Below are 20710 nucleotides of genomic sequence, written 5' to 3' on the forward strand. Positions count from 1 at the left end.
CAATCAGCGATCAGAAGGAAATAGAGTGTGTGTTGTGTGTGTACACTCAGACAGTGAGTGCGCACACGCAGGAGGTAGTAGTAGCCTATATGAACAGTGACAGTGAGTGTCCCTACGGGTACAGTAAGAGTAAGTAGTAAGTAAGTACAACTAACAATAATCAAACAGTAATGAGAAGGAAATAGAGTGTGTGTACACACAGACAGTGAGTGAGTGCACACACGCAGGAGCTAGCTAGTAGCCTATAAACAGTGACAGTCAGTGAGTGTCCTACTCCTAGTACAGTATAACTACAATACTATTAGTAAAGGACAGCAGAAATACTGGTATAGAATATGAGAGAAATAAACAGAGGACAGCTGCCCACAGAGGCAAGGCCCCCCTGAGGCCTGAACCTGTAAGCTTGCAGCAGCTGCCTGCAGTTCTCTAATGTAACACACAAGCTACTAACTAAAATACAATGTCTATCTAACTAACAACAATATAGGTGTATATGGCAGGTGTAGGTGAGCAAAAACGCTAGGTAAATGACCACAATAGAGCACTTGCTAAGCCAAAGCACAAAGGAGCAACTCTCTCTCTGTACAAGTCTCAGGCAAGCATGGAAAAACCTAACATGGCGGCCGCTATTTATAGGGTAGGGGCTGGCCAGGGTCCCCCTCTGTGATTGGCTGCCGTCAGAGGGCCTGGGAGCCCTCTGATTGGCTCTAAGGACATCAATCTGGGCTATGATGCTATTCGAGCTCGGTACCGAGCTCGAATAGCGCCGGGTGGCTCGAATAGCTCGAATAGTGAATGGGCTATTCGAGTGTACTCGGATAGCCCATTCGAATAGCTCCAGCTATTCGGAGCTCGAATACCGAGCTCGAATAGCTGAAAAAGAGCTCGAATATTCGAACTACTCGAATATTCGAGCTCTGCTGAGCACCACTGACCACTACATCCAGATGTGCTTTAGTTTCTCCTTATCTTGGGCCAGTCATGAACTTTTCCCCTCGAATCACTCTATGCATCTACGCACAAGCAGTTCTTGCACTACAGTTACTGTTCCAGGGGAAAATCTCATTTCTACCATCTTGGACTCCTATATCAATCCCACGAGTTTAGCACTGCCCAACCATTATCTAAAACCTGTTTTTAAGCCTCATGTCATCACTTTTTGCTGCTTTGAATGAGCGATCAGAGAAGAGAATTTCACCTGGACAATAGGGATGAAAAAGGGCAAAATGCATGCATATACAGCATACTATTAAATATTTGGGTTAACCCTTGCTCCCTTTGCGTCTAAAGAAGAGGAGCCCCTCACTCTATCACCCCGTACTTGGGCGGCTTTACAAGCTAGGCCTTTCGTACGGAATGTAGAGCCACTCCTCAACCCGTTCGCTCTGGGTGACCAGGTCCTGCTGTCTGTCCTCCGTAAAGCGGTACACCTTCTTCCCATCCTTACAGTCGTGCGTGCGCAATCAGACGGGACAGCAGAGAAGGGTATTTTGCCTGTTGGGTGGGATTAGCTGACTTAGAAATCAAAATAAAGTCATGTCTCTATTTTGATGAAGGGAGAGAGAGGGAGAGACAGAGACACTTGTATTCTAAATGTAGATATGGCAAAGTTCATTTCATAGGGCAGCAAAGTTTAGCTAAAACATTAGTACCATTTACAAGTCAGAGAGAAAGTTTAAAATGGGAAGGGTATAAATGAAAGCAATATGTAGTATACTACAGGTGAGATCAGAACCAGGGATGAAAAAGTCCCTTATCATGTATGCCTTATCATGTATGCCTTTTCGTCACCTTCAGCACAGCCTGGGTAACAACAAGCCATGCATGTATATAGAAGGCCTCTGACCAGTACAGCCAGTATCCTTTAACCATTTCAGCCGCCCAGACATGAAGCTCACGTCCGGGCGGCTGCTCTGCTGCACTCCTCCCGCCTGCGCGCGATCGCGGGCGCGCCTCCATGTCCCCGCGGTGTCCCCCGGTAGCCCTGGGATCAGTGAAAGGGAACATGGTTCCCGATCACGGATCCCTGTCCCCCGCAGAAAAACCGAAGCGCTCACCCGTGAGGCTTCGGCTCTTCTGCCCGGAAAAATGTCAGCATCCCCCTTGTACTTCCGCTTAGCGAGAAGTACAAGGAGGGAAAACAAAAATGAAGGTGGCCATCTTGTGGCCAAATAGCAAAACTACTTCTACACATTTTTACACTACAATTTACACATATAGCAACATTAAAAATTTACTGTTTATGTCCCACACCAAAATATTCCCCAAATAAAATTTTTAATAGAAAAAAAAATTAAAAATAAAAATAAAAAAAAATAAATAAATAGTTACCTAAGGGTCTGAACTTTTTAAATATGCATTTGAAGGGGGTATACTACAAACATGTTTTAAATTATAAGCTTGTAAATTGTGATGGGTGCAAAACGGAAACAATGCACCTTTATTTCCAAATAAAATATTGGCGCCATACATTGTGATAGGGACAAAATTTAAATGGTATAATAACCGAGACATACGGGCAAATAAAATACATAGGTTTTAATTATGGTAGCATGGATTATTTTAGAGCTATAATGGCCGAAAACTTAGAAATAATGATTTTTTTCCATTTTTTTCTTATTAATCCTTTTAAAATGCATTTACAGTAAAGTGGCTCTTAGCAAAATGTACCACCCACAGAAAGCCCAATTAGTGGTGGAAAAAACAAGATATAGATCAATAAATTGTGATAAGTAGTGATAAAGTTATTAGCGCATGAATGGGAGCTGAAAATTGCTCCGAAGCATAAGGTGAAAAATCCCCGCGGGCTGAAATGGTTAACTTACCTGGGGCTTCTTCCAGCCCCCTGTAGTCCTACAGGTCCCCCACTGTCCTCCCAGTCCAAGCTGTTCTGCTGCTTTACCCCTTCAAAAGCTAGCCCGCTGAGCCCCTTCATGGGCTACTGTGCATGGGCGGCCCTGGATAAGTGTCTCCTTGATCGTTCTGTGAATGCGCAGTTCCGAAGATCAATCAGTGCAAATGCAGGACGATCTAGGCGATACTTGGCTGGGACCACACATGCGCAGCAGCCATCATCAGGGATCAGGCGGCAAGCTGTCGGAGGGACACAGCAGCAAAATGGTTCGGACCAGGAGGAGAGCAGGGGACCTGAAGCTATACAACAGGCTGAAAAAGTCCCAAGTACGTTAGAGGCAGTCCTTGGATCAAAAGTCTTGAGAGTTTGACCAACACTATCAAATATACACACATACACATAACTATAAACATTCTAGAAGACATTTAAAAATGTTCATATGTTTCAAGACATGTATTTATCTTGAAATAAAAATTGCCTGCAGCACCTAGTATTAGCTGCTGGTGTAAGCAGCGGCTAATTACTAGGCCTTAAGCCCCTTAGCTTCCGAGTTCCAATGAGATCGGGCGCATTTAACTTAGTTTGGCCGCAGGCAATGTTGTTATAACGTAAAAAATGCTCAGTGTCTGTAACTGAAATTTATATTACTCTATCTATCTACATAAATAAATATATATATATATATATATATATATATATATATATATATATATATATATATATATATATATATATATATTTTTCAAATAGATATTTATTTACATGTTTCAAAACATTTAAACATATGCATATTTTGAGCAAAATAAAAGCGCACAAATCAACACTTTTAGAATACCCAGATGATCAAGGAGGCAAATAACCCTTGCAAAGCATGATACAATATGCTTTAAAAGGGAAAAAAAATCCTTCTTGGCTCTAAACGGCAACTGGATAAAATCCCTGGATCAACAGTCTACATGGCATTGCAGAAACAATGAAAATATTTTAAGAAATAAAAGTGTTTCAATTTTTCTTATCAAGTAAGCTTTGTCACCTTCAGCACACACTGGGTAACAACAGGCCATGTGTGTAACTAGGAGGCCTCAGACCACTACATCCAGATGTGCTTTAGTTTCTCCTTATCTTGGGCCAGTCATGAACTTTTCCCCTCGAATCACTCTATGCATCTACGCACAAGCAGTTCTTGCACTACAGTTACTGTTCCAGGGGAAAATCTCATTTCTACCATCTTGGACTCCTATCTCAATCCCACGAGTTTAGCACTGCCCAACCATTATCTAAAACCTGTTTTTAAGCCTCATGTCATCACTTTTTGCTGCTTTGAATGAGCGATCAGAGAAGAGAATTTCACCTGGACAATAGGGATGAAAAAGGGCAAAATGCATGCATATACAGCATACTATTAAATATTTGGTTTAACCCTTGCTCCCTTTGCGTCTAAAGAAGAGGAGCCCCTCACTCTATCACCCCGTACTTGGGCGGCTTTACAAGCTAGGCCTTTCGTACGGAATGTAGAGCCACTCCTCAACCCGTTCGCTCTGGGTGACCAGGTCCTGCTGTCTGTCCTCCGTAAAGCGGTACACCTTCTTCCCATCCTTACAGTCGTGCGTGCGCAATCAGACGGGACAGCAGAGAAGGGTATTTTGCCTGATGGGTGGGATTAGCTGACTTAGAAATCAAAATAAAGTCATGTCTCTATTTTGATGAAGGGAGAGAGAGGGAGAGACAGAGACACTTGTATTCTAAATGTAGATATGGCAAAGTTCATTTCATAGGGCAGCAAAGTTTAGCTAAAACATTAGTACCATTTACAAGTCAGAGAGAAAGTTTAAAATGGGAAGGGTATAAATGAAAGCAATATGTAGTATACTACAGGTGAGATCAGAACCAGGGATGAAAAAGTCCCTTATCATGTATGCCTTATCATGTATGCCTTTTCGTCACCTTCAGCACAGCCTGGGTAACAACAAGCCATGCATGTATCTAGAAGGCCTCTGACCAGTACAGCCAGTATCCTTTAACCATTTCAGCCGCCCAGACATGAAGCTCACGTCCGGGCGGCTGCTCTGCTGCACTCCTCCCGCCTGCGCGCGATCGCGGGCGCGCCTCCATGTCTCCGCGGTGTCCCCCGGTAGCCCTGGGATCAGTGAAAGGGAACATGGTTCCCGATCACGGATCCCTGTCCCCCGCAGAAAAACCGAAACGCTCACCCGTGAGGCTTCGGCTCTTCTGCCCGGAAAAATTTCAGCATCCCCCTTGTACTTCCGCTTAGCGAGAAGTACAAGGAGGGAAAACAAAAATGAAGGTGGCCATCTTGTGGCCAAATAGTAAAACTACTTCTACACATTTTTACACTACAATTTACACATATAGCAACATTAAAAATTTACTGTTTATGTCCCACACCAAAATATTCCCCAAATAAAATTTTTAATAGAAAAAAAAATTAAAATTAAAAATAAAAATAAATAAATAAATAGTTACCTAAGGGTCTGAACTTTTTAAATATGCATTTGAAGGGGGTATACTACAAACATGTTTTAAATTATAAGCTTGTAAATTGTGATGGGTGCAAAACGGAAACAATGCACCTTTATTTCCAAATAAAATATTGGCGCCATACATTGTGATAGGGACAAAATTTAAATGGTATAATAACCGAGACATACGGGCAAATAAAATACATAGGTTTTAATTATGGTAGCATGGATTATTTTAGAGCTATAATGGCCGAAAACTTAGAAATAATGATTTTTTTCCATTTTTTTCTTATTAATCCTTTTAAAATGCATTTACAGTAAAGTGGCTCTTAGCAAAATGTACCACCCACAGAAAGCCCAATTAGTGGTGGAAAAAACAAGATATAGATCAATAAATTGTGATAAGTAGTGATAAAGTTATTAGCGCATGAATGGGAGCTGAAAATTGCTCCGAAGCATAAGGTGAAAAATCCCCGCGGGCTGAAATGGTTAACTTACCTGGGGCTTCTTCCAGCCCCCTGTAGTCCTACAGGTCCCCCACTGTCCTCCCAGTCCAAGCTGTTCTGCTGCTTTACCCCTTCAAAAGCTAGCCTGCTGAGCCCCTTCATGGGCTACTGTGCATGGGCGGCCCTGGATAAGTGTCTCCTTGATCGTTCTGTGAATGCGCAGTTCCGAAGATCAATCAGTGCAAATGCAGGACGATCTAGGCGATACTTGGCTGGGACCACACATGCGCAGCAGCCATCATCAGGGATCAGGCGGCAAGCTGTCGGAGGGACACAGCAGCAAAATGGTTCGGACCAGGAGGAGAGCAAGGGACCTGAAGCAATACAACAGGCTGAAAAAGTCCCAAGTACGTTAGAGGCAGTCCCTGGATCAAAAGTCTTGAGAGTTTAACCAACACTATCAAATATACACACATACACATAACTATAAACATTCTAGAAGACATTTAAAAATGTTCATATGTTTCAAGACATGTATTTATCTTGAAATAAAAATTGCCTGCAGCACCTAGTATTAGCTGCTGGTGTAAGCAGCGGCTAATTACTAGGCCTTAAGCCCCTTAGCTTCCGAGTTCCAATGAGATCGGGCGCATTTAACTTAGTTTGGCCGCAGGCAATGTTGTTATAACGTAAAAAATGCTCAGTGTCTGTAACTGAAATTTATATTACTCTATCTATCTAAATATATATATATATATATATATATATATATATATATATATATATATATATATATATATATATTTTTTTTTCAAATAGATATTTATTTACATGTTTCAAAACATTTAAACATATGCATATTTTGAGCAAAATAAAAGCGCACAAATCAACACTTTTAGAATACCCAGATGATCAAGGAGGCAAATAACCCTTGCAAAGCATGATACAATATGCTTTAAAAGGGAAAAAAAATCCTTCTTGGCTCTAAACGGCAACTGGATAAAATCCCTGGATCAACAGTCTACATGGCATTGCAGAAACAATGAAAATATTTTAAAGAGACTCCGTAACAAAAATTGCATCCTGTTTTTTATCATCCTACAAGTTCCAAAAGCTATTCTAATGTGTTCTGGCTAACTGCAGCACTTTCTACTAACACAGTCTCTGTAATAAATCAATGTATCTTTCCCCTGTCAGACTTGTCGGCCTGTGTCTGGAAGGCTGCCAAGTTCTTCAGTGTTGTGGTTCTGCTATGAACTCCCCTTTATGCAGACTGCCTGTGTGTTATTTAGGATTAGAGCAGCTTCTCTCTTCTCTCTCTTATCTTTTACAAGCTGGATAAATCGTCCTCTGAGCTGGCTGGGCTTTCACATACTGAGGAATTACAAACAAGGGCAAAGCTGTTTGCAGGAAGAAAAGAGCAGCCTGAAACTTCAGTGCATGGGGGAAAGAAACACACAAATGATCTCTTGAGATTCAAAAGGAAGGCTGTATACAGCCTGCTTGTGTATGGATGTATTTTCTATGTGTGGACATACTGTACATCAACCTTCTTCCTGTTTTGGTGGCCATTTTGTTTGTTTACAAACAAACTTTTTAAAACTGTTTTTAACCACTTTTAATGCGGCGAGGAGCGGCGAAATTGTGACAGAGGGTAATAGGAGATGTCCCCTAACGCACTGGTATGTTTACTTTTGAGCGATTTTAACAATACAGATTCTCTTTAAGAAATAAAAGTGTTTCAATTTTTCTTATCATGTAAGCTTTGTCACCTTCAGCACACACTGGGTAACAACAGGCCATGTGTGTAACTAGAAGGCCTCTGACCACTACATCCAGATGTGCTTTAGTTTCTCCTTATCTTGGGCCAGTCATGAACTTTTCCCCTCGAATCACTCTATGCATCTACGCACAAGCAGTTCTTGCACTACAGTTACTGTTCCATGGGAAAATCTCATTTCTACCATCTTGGACTCCTATCTCAATCCCACGAGTTTAGCACTGCCCAACCATTATCTAAAACCTGTTTTTAAGCCTCATGTCATCACTTTTTGCTGCTTTGAATGAGCGATCAGAGAAGAGAATTTCACCTGGACAATAGGGATGAAAAAGGGCAAAATGCATGCATATACAGCATACTATTAAATATTTGGTTTAACCCTTGCTCCCTTTGCGTCTAAAGAAGAGGAGCCCCTCACTCTATCACCCCGTACTTGGGCGGCTTTACAAGCTAGGCCTTTCGTACGGAATGTAGAGCCACTCCTCAACCCGTTCGCTCTGGGTGACCAGGTCCTGCTGTCTGTCCTCCGTAAAGCGGTACACCTTCTTCCCATCCTTACAGTCGTGCGTGCGCAATCAGACGGGACAGCAGAGAAGGGTATTTTGCCTGATGGGTGGGATTAGCTGACTTAGAAATCAAAATAAAGTCATGTCTCTATTTTGATGAAGGGAGAGAGAGGGAGAGACAGAGACACTTGTATTCTAAATGTAGATATGGCAAAGTTCATTTCATAGGGCAGCAAAGTTTAGCTAAAACATTAGTACCATTTACAAGTCAGAGAGAAAGTTTAAAATGGGAAGGGTATAAATGAAAGCAATATGTAGTATACTACAGGTGAGATCAGAACCAGGGATGAAAAAGTCCCTTATCATGTATGCCTTATTATGTATGCCTTTTCGTCACCTTCAGCACAGCCTGGGTAACAACAAGCCATGCATGTATCTAGAAGGCCTCTGACCAGTACAGCCAGTATCCTTTAACCATTTCAGCCGCCCAGACATGAAGCTCACGTCCGGGCGGCTGCTCTGCTGCACTCCTCCCGCCTGCGCGCGATCGCGGGCGCGCCTCCATGTCCCCGCGGTGTCCCCCGGTAGCCCTGGGATCAGTGAAAGGGAACATGGTTCCCGATCACGGATCCCTGTCCCCCGCAGAAAAACCGTAGCGCTCACCCGTGAGGCTTCGGCTCTTCTGCCCGGAAAAATTTCAGCATCCCCCTTGTACTTCCGCTTAGCGAGAAGTACAAGGAGGGAAAACAAAAATGAAGGTGGCCATCTTGTGGCCAAATAGTAAAACTACTTCTACACATTTTTACATTACAATTTACACATATAGCAACATTAAAAATTTACTGTTTATGTCACACACCAAAATATTCCCCAAATAAAATTTTTAATAGAAAAAAAAAATAAAATTAAAAATAAAAAAAAGGACATAAATAGTTACCTAAGGGTCTGAATTTTTTAAATATGCATTTGAAGGGGGTATACTACAAACATGTTTTAAATTATAAGCTTGTAAATTGTGATGGGTGCAAAACGGAAACAATGCACCTTTATTTCCAAATAAAATATTGGCGCCATACATTGTGATAGGGACAAAATTTAAATGGTATAATAACCGACACATACGGGCAAATAAAATACATAGGTTTTAATTATGGTAGCATGGATTATTTTAGAGCTATAATGGCCGAAAACTTAGAAATAATGAATTTTTTCCATTTTTTCTTATTAATCCTGTTAAAATGCATTTACAGTAAAGTGGCTCTTAGCAAAATGTACCACCCACAGAAAGCCCAATTGGTGGTGGAAAAAACAAGATATAGATCAATAAATTGTGATAAGTAGTGATAAAGTTATTAGCGCATGAATGGGAGCTGAAAATTGCTCCGAAGCATAAGGTGAAAAATCCCCGCGGGCTGAAATGGTTAACTTACCTGGGGCTTCTTCCAGCCCCCTGTAGTCCTACAGGTCCCCCACTGTCCTCCCAGTCCAAGCTGTTCTGCTGCTTTACCCCTTCAAAAGCTAGCCCGCTGAGCCCCTTCATGGGCTACTGTGCATGGGCGGCCCTGGATAAGTGTCTCCTTGATCGTTCTGTGAATGCGCAGTTCCGAAGATGAATCAGTGCAAATGCAGGACGATATAGGCGATACTTGGCTGGGACCACACATGCGCAGCAGCCATCATCAGGGATCAGGCGGCAAGCTGTCGGAGGGACACAGCAGCAAAATGGTTCGGACCAGGAGGAGAGCGAGGGACCTGAAGCAATACAACAGGCTGAAAAAGTCCCAAGTACGCTAGAGGCAGTCCCTGGATCAAAAGTCTTGAGAGTTTAACCAACACTATCAAATATACACACATACACATAACTATAAACATTCTAGAAGACATTTAAAAATGTCCATATGTTTCAAGACATGTATTTATCTTGAAATAAAAATTGCCTGCAGCACCTAGTATTAGCTGCTGGTGTAAGCAGCGGCTAATTACTAGGCCTTAAGCCCCTTAGCTTCCGAGTTCCAATGAGATCGGGCGCATTTAACTTAGTTTGGCCGCAGGCAATGTTGTTATAACGTAAAAAATGCTCAGTGTCTGTAACTGAAATTTATATTACTCTATCTATCTAAATATATATATATATATATATATATATATATATATGTACACATATATTTTTCAAATAGATATTTATTTACATGTTTCAAAACATTTAAACATATGCATATTTTGAGCAAAATAAAAGCGCACAAATCAACACTTTTAGAATACCCAGATGATCAAGGAGGCAAATAACCCTTGCAAAGCATGATACAATATGCTTTAAAAGGGAAAAAAATCCTTCTTGGCTCTAAACGGCAACTGGATAAAATCCCTGGATCAACAGTCTACATGGCATTGCAGAAACAATTAAAATATTTTAAGAAATAAAGTGTTTCAATTTTTCTTATCATGTAAGCTTTGTCACCTTCAGCACACACTGGGTAACAACAGGCCATGTGTGTAACTAGAAGGCCTCTGACCACTACATCCAGATGTGCTTTAGTTTCTCCTTATCTTGGGCCAGTCATGAACTTTTCCCCTTCGAATCACTCTATGCATCTACGCACAAGCAGTTCTTGCACTACAGTTACTGTTCCAGGGGAAAATCTCATTTCTACCATCTTGGACTCCTATCTCAATCCCACGAGTTTAGCACTGCCCAACCATTATCTAAAACCTGTTTTTAAGCCTCATGTCATCACTTTTTGCTGCTTTGAATGAGCGATCAGAGAAGAGAATTTCACCTGGACAATAGGGATGAAAAAGGGCAAAATGCATGCATATACAGCATACTATTAAATATTTGGGTTAACCCTTGCTCCCTTTGCGTCTAAAGAAGAGGAGCCCCTCACTCTATCACCCCGTACTTGGGCGGCTTTACAAGCTAGGCCTTTCGTACGGAATGTAGAGCCACTCCTCAACCCGTTCGCTCTGGGTGACCAGGTCCTGCTGTCTGTCCTCCGTAAAGCGGTACACCTTCTTCCCATCCTTACAGTCGTGCGTGCGCAATCAGACGTGACAGCAGAGAAGGGTATTTTGCCTGATGGGTGGGATTAGCTGACTTAGAAATCAAAATAAAGTCATGTCTCTATTTTGATGAAGGGAGAGAGAGGGAGAGACAGAGACACTTGTATTCTAAATGTAGATATGGCAAAGTTCATTTCATAGGGCAGCAAAGTTTAGCTAAAACATTAGTACCATTTACAAGTCAGAGAGAAAGTTTAAAATGGGAAGGGTATAAATGAAAGCAATATGTAGTATACTACAGGTGAGATCAGAACCAGGGATAAAACAGTCCCTTATCATGTATGCCTTATCATGTATGCCTTTTCGTCACCTTCAGCACAGCCTGGGTAACAACAAGCTATGCATGTATCTAGAAGGCCTCTGACCAGTACAGCCAGTATCCTTTAACCATTTCAGCCGCCCAGACGTGAAGCTCACGTCCGGGCGGTTGCTCTGCTGCACTCCCCTGCTCCTGCGCGCGATCGCGGGCGCGCCTCCATGTCCCCGCGGTGTCCCCCGGTAGCCCTGGGATCAGTGAAAGGGAACATGGTTCCCGATCACGGATCCCTGTCTTCCGCAGAAAACCGAAGCGCTCACCCGTGAGGCTTCGGCTCTTCTGCCCGGAAAAATTTCAGCATCCCCCTTGTACTTCCGCTTAGCGAGAAGTACAAGGAGGGAAAACAAAAATGAAGGTGGCCATCTTGTGGCCAAATAGTAAAACTACTTCTACACATTTTTACATTACAATTTACACATATAGCAACATTAAAAATTTACTGTTTATGTCACACACCAAAATATTCCCCAAATAAAATTTTTAATAGAAAAAAAAATTAAAATTAAAAATAAAAAAAAGGACATAAATAGTTACCTAAGGGTCTGAATTTTTTAAATATGCATTTGAAGGGGGTATACTACAAACATGTTTTAAATTATAAGCTTGTAAATTGTGATGGGTGCAAAACGGAAACAATGCACCTTTATTTCCAAATAAAATATTGGCGCCATACATTGTGATAGGGACAAAATTTAAATGGTATAATAACCGACACATACGGGCAAATAAAATACATAGGTTTTAATTATGGTAGCATGGATTATTTTAGAGCTATAATGGCCGAAAACTTAGAAATAATGAATTTTTTCCATTTTTTCTTATTAATCCTGTTAAAATGCATTTACAGTAAAGTGGCTCTTAGCAAAATGTACCACCCACAGAAAGCCCAATTGGTGGTGGAAAAAACAAGATATAGATCAATAAATTGTGATAAGTAGTGATAAAGTTATTAGCGCATGAATGGGAGCTGAAAATTGCTCCGAAGCATAAGGTGAAAAATCCCCGCGGGCTGAAATGGTTAACTTACCTGGGGCTTCTTCCAGCCCCCTGTAGTCCTACAGGTCCCCCACTGTCCTCCCAGTCCAAGCTGTTCTGCTGCTTTACCCCTTCAAAAGCTAGCCCGCTGAGCCCCTTCATGGGCTACTGTGCATGGGCGGCCCTGGATAAGTGTCTCCTTGATCGTTCTGTGAATGCGCAGTTCCGAAGATCAATCAGTGCAAATGCAGGACGATATAGGCGATACTTGGCTGGGACCACACATGCGCAGCAGCCATCATCAGGGATCAGGCGGCAAGCTGTCGGAGGGACACAGCAGCAAAATGGTTCGGACCAGGAGGAGAGCAAGGGACCTGAAGCAATACAACAGGCTGAAAAAGTCCCAAGTACGCTAGAGGCAGTCCCTGGATCAAAAGTCTTGAGAGTTTAACCAACACTATCAAATATACACACATACACATAACTATAAACATTCTAGAAGACATTTAAAAATGTCCATATGTTTCAAGACATGTATTTATCTTGAAATAAAAATTGCCTGCAGCACCTAGTATTAGCTGCTGGTGTAAGCAGCGGCTAATTACTAGGCCTTAAGCCCCTTAGCTTCCGAGTTCCAATGAGATCGGGCGCATTTAACTTAGTTTGGCCGCAGGCAATGTTGTTATAACGTAAAAAATGCTCAGTGTCTGTAACTGAAATTTATATTACTCTATCTATTTAAATAAATAAATAAATAAATATATATATATATATATATATATATATATATATATATATATATATATACACATATATTTTTCAAATAGATATTTATTTACATGTTTCAAAACATTTAAACATATGCATATTTTGAGCAAAATAAAAGAGCACAAATCAACACTTTTAGAATACCCAGATGATCAAGGAGGCAAATAACCCTTGCAAAGCATGATACAATATGCTTTAAAAGGGAAAAAAATCCTTCTTGGCTCTAAACGGCAACTGGATAAAATCCCTGGATCAACAGTCTACATGGCATTGCAGAAACAATGAAAATATTTTAAGAAATAAAGTGTTTCAATTTTTCTTATCATGTAAGCTTTGTCACCTTCAGCACACACTGGGTAACAACAGGCCATGTGTGTAACTAGAAGGCCTCTGACCACTACATCCAGATGTGCTTTAGTTTCTCCTTATCTTGGGCCAGTCATGAACTTTTCCCCTTCGAATCACTCTATGCATCTACGCACAAGCAGTTCTTGCACTACAGTTACTGTTCCAGGGGAAAATCTCATTTCTACCATCTTGGACTCCTATCTCAATCCCACGAGTTTAGGACTGCCCAACCATTATCTAAAACCTGTTTTTAAGCCTCATGTCATCACTTTTTGCTGCTTTGAATGAGCGATCAGAGAAGAGAATTTCACCTGGACAATAGGGATGAAAAAGGGCAAAATGCATGCATATACAGCATACTATTAAATATTTGGGTTAACCCTTGCTCCCTTTGCGTCTAAAGAAGAGGAGCCCCTCACTCTATCACCCCGTACTTGGGCGGCTTTACAAGCTAGGCCTTTCGTACGGAATGTAGAGCCACTCCTCAACCCGTTCGCTCTGGGTGACCAGGTCCTGCTGTCTGTCCTCCGTAAAGCGGTACACCTTCTTCCCATCCTTACAGTCGTGCGTGCGCAATCAGACGGGACAGCAGAGAAGGGTATTTTGCCTGATGGGTGGGATTAGCTGACTTAGAAATCAAAATAAAGTCATGTCTCTATTTTGATGAAGGGAGAGAGAGGGAGAGACAGAGACACTTGTATTCTAAATGTAGATATGGCAAAGTTCATTTCATAGGGCAGCAAAGTTTAGCTAAAACATTAGTACCATTTACAAGTCAGAGAGAAAGTTTAAAATGGGAAGGGTATAAATGAAAGCAATATGTAGTATACTACAGGTGAGATCAGAACCAGGGATAAAACAGTCCCTTATCATGTATGCCTTATCATGTATGCCTTTTCGTCACCTTCAGCACAGCCTGGGTAACAACAAGTTATGCATGTATCTAGAAGGCCTCTGACCAGTACAGCCAGTATCCTTTAACCATTTCAGCCGCCCAGACGTGAAGCTCACGTCCGGGCGGTTGCTCTGCTGCACTCCCCTGCTCCTGCGCGCGATCGCGGGCGCGCCTCCATGTCCCCGCGGTGTCCCCCGGTAGCCCTGGGATCAGTGAAAGGGAACATGGTTCCCGATCACGGATCCCTGTCTTCCGCAGAAAACCGAAGCGCTCACCCGTGAGGCTTCGGCTCTTCTGCCCGGAAAAATTTCAGCATCCCCCTTGTACTTCCGCTTAGCGAGAAGTACAAGGAGGGAAAACAAAAATGAAGGTGGCCATCTTGTGGCCAAATAGTAAAACTACTTCTACACATTTTTACACTACAATTTACACATATAGCAACATTAAAAATTTACTGTTTATGTCCCACACCAAAATATTCCCCAAATAAAATTTTTAATAGAAAAAAAAAATTAAAATAAAAAATAAAAAAAAGACATAAATAGTTACCTAAGGGTCTGAACTTTTTAAATATGCATTTGAAGGGGGTATACTACAAACATGTTTTAAATTATAAGCTTGTAAATTGTGATGGGTGCAAAACGGAAACAATGCACCTTTATTTCCAAATAAAATATTGGCGCCATACATTGTGATAGGGACAAAGTTTGAATGGTATAATAACCGAGACATACGGGCAAATAAAATACATAGGTTTTAATTATGGTAGCATGGATTATTTTAGAGCTATAATGGCCGAAAACTTAGAAATAATGAATTTTTTCCATTTTTTTCTTATTAATCCTTTTAAAATGCATTTACAGTAAAGTGGCTCTTAGCAAAATGTACCACCCACAGAAAGCCCAATTAGTGGTGGAAAAAAACAAGATATAGATCAATAAATTGTGATAAGTAGTGATAAAGTTATTAGCACATGAATGGGAGCTGAAAATTGCTCCGAAGCATAAGGTGAAAAATCCCAGCGGGCTGAAATGGTTAACTTACCTGGGGCTTCTTCCAGCCCCCTGTAGTCCTACAGGTCCCCCACTGTCCTCCCAGTCCAAGCTGTTCTGCTGCTTTACCCCTTCAAAAGCTAGCCCGCTGAGCCCCTTCATGGGCTACTGTGCATGGGCGGCCCTGGATAAGTGTCTCCTTGATCGTTCTGTGACTGCGCAGTTCCGAAGATCAATCAGTGCAAATGCAGGACGATCTAGGCGATACTTGGCTGGGACCACACATGCGCAGCAGCCATCATCAGGGATCAGGCGGCAAGCTGTCGGAGGGACACAGCAGCAAAATGGTTCGGACCAGGAGGAGAGCAAGGGACCTGAAGCAATACAACAGGCTGAAAAAGTCCCAAGTACGTTAGAGGCAGTCCCTGACTCCCTGGATCAAAAGTCTTGAGAGTTTAACCAACACTATCAAATATACACACATACACATAACTATAAACATTCTAGAAGACATTTAAAAATGTTCATATGTTTCAAGACATGTATTTATCTTGAAATAAAAATTGCCTGCAGCACCTAGTATTAGCTGCTGGTGTAAGCAGCGGCTAATTACTAGGCCTTAAGCCCCTTAGCTTCCGAGTTCCAATGAGATCGGGCGCATTTAACTTAGTTTGGCCGCAGGCAATGTTGTTATAACGTAAAAAATGCTCAGTGTCTGTAACTGAAATTTATAATACTCTATCTATCTAAATATATATATATATATATATATATATATATATGTACACATATATTTTTCAAATAGATATTTATTTACATGTTTCAAAACATTTAAACATATGCATATTTTGAGCAAAATAAAAGCGCACAAATCAACACTTTTAGAATACCCAGATGATCAAGGAGGCAAATAACCCTTGCAAAGCATGATACAATATGCTTTAAAAGGGAAAAAAATCCTTCTTGGCTCTAAACGGCAACTGGATAAAATCCCTGGATCAACAGTCTACATGGCATTGCAGAAACAATGAAAATATTTTAAGAAATAAAGTGTTTCAATTTTTCTTATCATGTAAGCTTTGTCACCTTCAGCACACACTGGGTAACAACAGGCCATGTGTGTAACTAGAAGGCCTCTGACCACTACATCCAGATGTGCTTTAGTTGCTCCTTATCTTGGGCCAGTCATGAACTTTTCCCCTCGAATCACTCTATGCATCTACGCACAAGCAGTTCTTGCACTACAGTTACTGTTCCAGGGGAAAATCTCATTTCTACCATCTTGGACTCCTATCTCAATCCCACGAGTTTAGCACTGCCCAACCATTATCTAAAACCTGTTTTTAAGCCTCATGTCATCACTTTTTGCTGCTTTGAATGAGCGATCAGAGAAGAGAATTTCACCTGGACAATAGGGATGAAAAAGGGCAAAATGCATGCATATACAGCATACTATTAAATATTTGGGTTAACCCTTGCTCCCTTTGCGTCTAAAGAAGAGGAGCCCCTCACTCTATCACCCCGTACTTGGGCGGCTTTACAAGCTAGGCCTTTCGTACGGAATGTAGAGCCACTCCTCAACCCGTTCGCTCTGGGTGACCAGGTCCTGCTGTCTGTCCTCCGTAAAGCGGTACACCTTCTTCCCATCCTTACAGTCGTGCGTGCGCAATCAGACGGGACAGCAGAGAAGGGTATTTTGCCTGATGGGTGGGATTAGCTGACTTAGAAATCAAAATAAAGTCATGTCTCTATTTTGATGAAGGGAGAGAGAGGGAGAGACAGAGACACTTGTATTCTAAATGTAGATATGGCAAAGTTCATTTCATAGGGCAGCAAAGTTTAGCTAAAACATTAGTACCATTTACAAGTCAGAGAGAAAGTTTAAAATGGGAAGGGTATAAATGAAAGCAATATGTAGTATACTACAGGTGAGATCAGAACCAGGGATAAAACAGTCCCTTATCATGTATGCCTTATCATGTATGCCTTTTCGTCACCTTCAGCACAGCCTGGGTAACAACAAGCTATGCATGTATCTAGAAGGCCTCTGACCAGTACAGCCAGTATCCTTTAACCATTTCAGCCGCCCAGACGTGAAGCTCACGTCCGGGCGGTTGCTCTGCTGCACTCCCCTGCTCCTGCGCGCGATCGCGGGCGCGCCTCCATGTCCCCGCGGTGTCCCCCGGTAGCCCTGGGATCAGTGAAAGGGAACATGGTTCCCGATCACGGATCCCTGTCTTCCGCAGAAAACCGAAGCGCTCACCCGTGAGGCTTCGGCTCTTCTGCCCGGAAAAATTTCAGCATCCCCCTTGTACTTCCGCTTAGCGAGAAGTACAAGGAGGGAAAACAAAAATGAAGGTGGCCATCTTGTGGCCAAATAGTAAAACTACTTCTACACATTTTTACACTACAATTTACACATATAGCAACATTAAAAATTTACTGTTTATGTCCCACACCAAAATATTCCCCAAATAAAATTTTTAATAGAAAAAAAAAATTAAAATAAAAAATAAAAAAAAGACATAAATAGTTACCTAAGGGTCTGAACTTTTTAAATATGCATTTGAAGGGGGTATACTACAAACATGTTTTAAATTATAAGCTTGTAAATTGTGATGGGTGCAAAACGGAAACAATGCACCTTTATTTCCAAATAAAATATTGGCGCCATACATTGTGATAGGGACAAAGTTTAAATGGTATAATAACCGAGACATACGGGCAAATAAAATACATAGGTTTTAATTATGGTAGCATGGATTATTTTAGAGCTATAATGGCCGAAAACTTAGAAATAATGAATTTTTTCCATTTTTTTCTTATTAATCCTTTTAAAATGCATTTACAGTAAAGTGGCTCTTAGCAAAATGTACCACCCACAGAAAGCCCAATTAGTGGTGGAAAAAAACAAGATATAGATCAATAAATTGTGATAAGTAGTGATAAAGTTATTAGCACATGAATGGGAGCTGAAAATTGCTCCGAAGCATAAGGTGAAAAATCCCAGCGGGCTGAAATGGTTAACTTACCTGGGGCTTCTTCCAGCCCCCTGTAGTCCTACAGGTCCCCCACTGTCCTCCCAGTCCAAGCTGTTCTGCTGCTTTACCCCTTCAAAAGCTAGCCCGCTGAGCCCCTTCATGGGCTACTGTGCATGGGCGGCCCTGGATAAGTGTCTCCTTGATCGTTCTGTGACTGCGCAGTTCCGAAGATCAATCAGTGCAAATGCAGGACGATCTAGGCGATACTTGGCTGGGACCACACATGCGCAGCAGCCATCATCAGGGATCAGGCGGCAAGCTGTCGGAGGGACACAGCAGCAAAATGGTTCGGACCAGGAGGAGAGCAAGGGACCTGAAGCAATACAACAGGCTGAAAAAGTCCCAAGTACGTTAGAGGCAGTCCCTGACTCCCTGGATCAAAAGTCTTGAGAGTTTAACCAACACTATCAAATATACACACATACACATAACTATAAACATTCTAGAAGACATTTAAAAATGTTCATATGTTTCAAGACATGTATTTATCTTGAAATAAAAATTGCCTGCAGCACCTAGTATTAGCTGCTGGTGTAAGCAGCGGCTAATTACTAGGCCTTAAGCCCCTTAGCTTCCGAGTTCCAATGAGATCGGGCGCATTTAACTTAGTTTGGCCGCAGGCAATGTTGTTATAACGTAAAAAATGCTCAGTGTCTGTAACTGAAATTTATATTACTCTATCTATCTAAATATATATATATATATATATATATATATATATATATGTACACATATATTTTTCAAATAGATATTTATTTACATGTTTCAAAACATTTAAACATATGCATATTTTGAGCAAAATAAAAGCGCACAAATCAACACTTTTAGAATACCCAGATGATCAAGGAGGCAAATAACCCTTGCAAAGCATGATACAATATGCTTTAAAAGGGAAAAAAATCCTTCTTGGCTCTAAACGGCAACTGGATAAAATCCCTGGATCAACAGTCTACATGGCATTGCAGAAACAATGAAAATATTTTAAGAAATAAAGTGTTTCAATTTTTCTTATCATGTAAGCTTTGTCACCTTCAGCACACACTGGGTAACAACAGGCCATGTGTGTAACTAGAAGGCCTCTGACCACTACATCCAGATGTGCTTTAGTTTCTCCTTATCTTGGGCCAGTCATGAACTTTTCCCCTCGAATCACTCTATGCATCTACGCACAAGCAGTTCTTGCACTACAGTTACTGTTCCAGGGGAAAATCTCATTTCTACCATCTTGGACTCCTATCTCAATCCCACGAGTTTAGCACTGCCCAACCATTATCTAAAACCTGTTTTTAAGCCTCATGTCATCACTTTTTGCTGCTTTGAATGAGCGATCAGAGAAGAGAATTTCACCTGGACAATAGGGATGAAAAAGGGCAAAATGCATGCATATACAGCATACTATTAAATATTTGGGTTAACCCTTGCTCCCTTTGCGTCTAAAGAAGAGGAGCCCCTCACTCTATCACCCCGTACTTGGGCGGCTTTACAAGCTAGGCCTTTCGTACGGAATGTAGAGCCACTCCTCAACCCGTTCGCTCTGGGTGACCAGGTCCTGCTGTCTGTCCTCCGTAAAGCGGTACACCTTCTTCCCATCCTTACAGTCGTGCGTGCGCAATAAGACGGGACAGCAGAGAAGGGTATTTTGCCTGTTGGGTGGGATTAGCTGACTTAGAAATCAAAATAAAGTCATGTCTCTATTTTGATGAAGGGAGAGAGAGGGAGAGACAGAGACACTTGTATTCTAAATGTAGATATGGCAAAGTTCATTTCATAGGGCAGCAAAGTTTAGCTAAAACATTAGTACCATTTACAAGTCAGAGAGAAAGTTTAAAATGGGAAGGGTATAAATGAAAGCAATATGTAGTATACTACAGGTGAGATCAGAACCAGGGATGAAAAAGTCCCTTATCATGTATGCCTTATCATGTATGCCTTTTCGTCACCTTCAGCACAGCCTGGGTAACAACAAGCTATGCATGTATCTAGAAGGCCTCTGACCAGTACAGCCAGTATCCTTTAACCATTTCAGCCGCCCAGACGTGAAGCTCACGTCCGGGCGGCTGCTCTGCTGCACTCCCCTGCTCCTGCGCGCGATCGCGGGCGCGCCTCCATGTCCCCGCGGTGTCCCCCGGTAGCCCTGGGATCAGTGAAAGGGAACATGGTTCCCGATCACGGATCCCTGTCTTCCGCAGAAAACCGAAGCGCTCACCCGTGAGGCTTCGGCTCTTCTGCCCGGAAAAATTTCAGCATCC

Source organism: Hyperolius riggenbachi, chromosome 2 (genome assembly GCF_040937935.1).
Source record: "Hyperolius riggenbachi isolate aHypRig1 chromosome 2, aHypRig1.pri, whole genome shotgun sequence".
Taxonomy (NCBI): Eukaryota; Metazoa; Chordata; class Amphibia; order Anura; family Hyperoliidae; genus Hyperolius; species Hyperolius riggenbachi.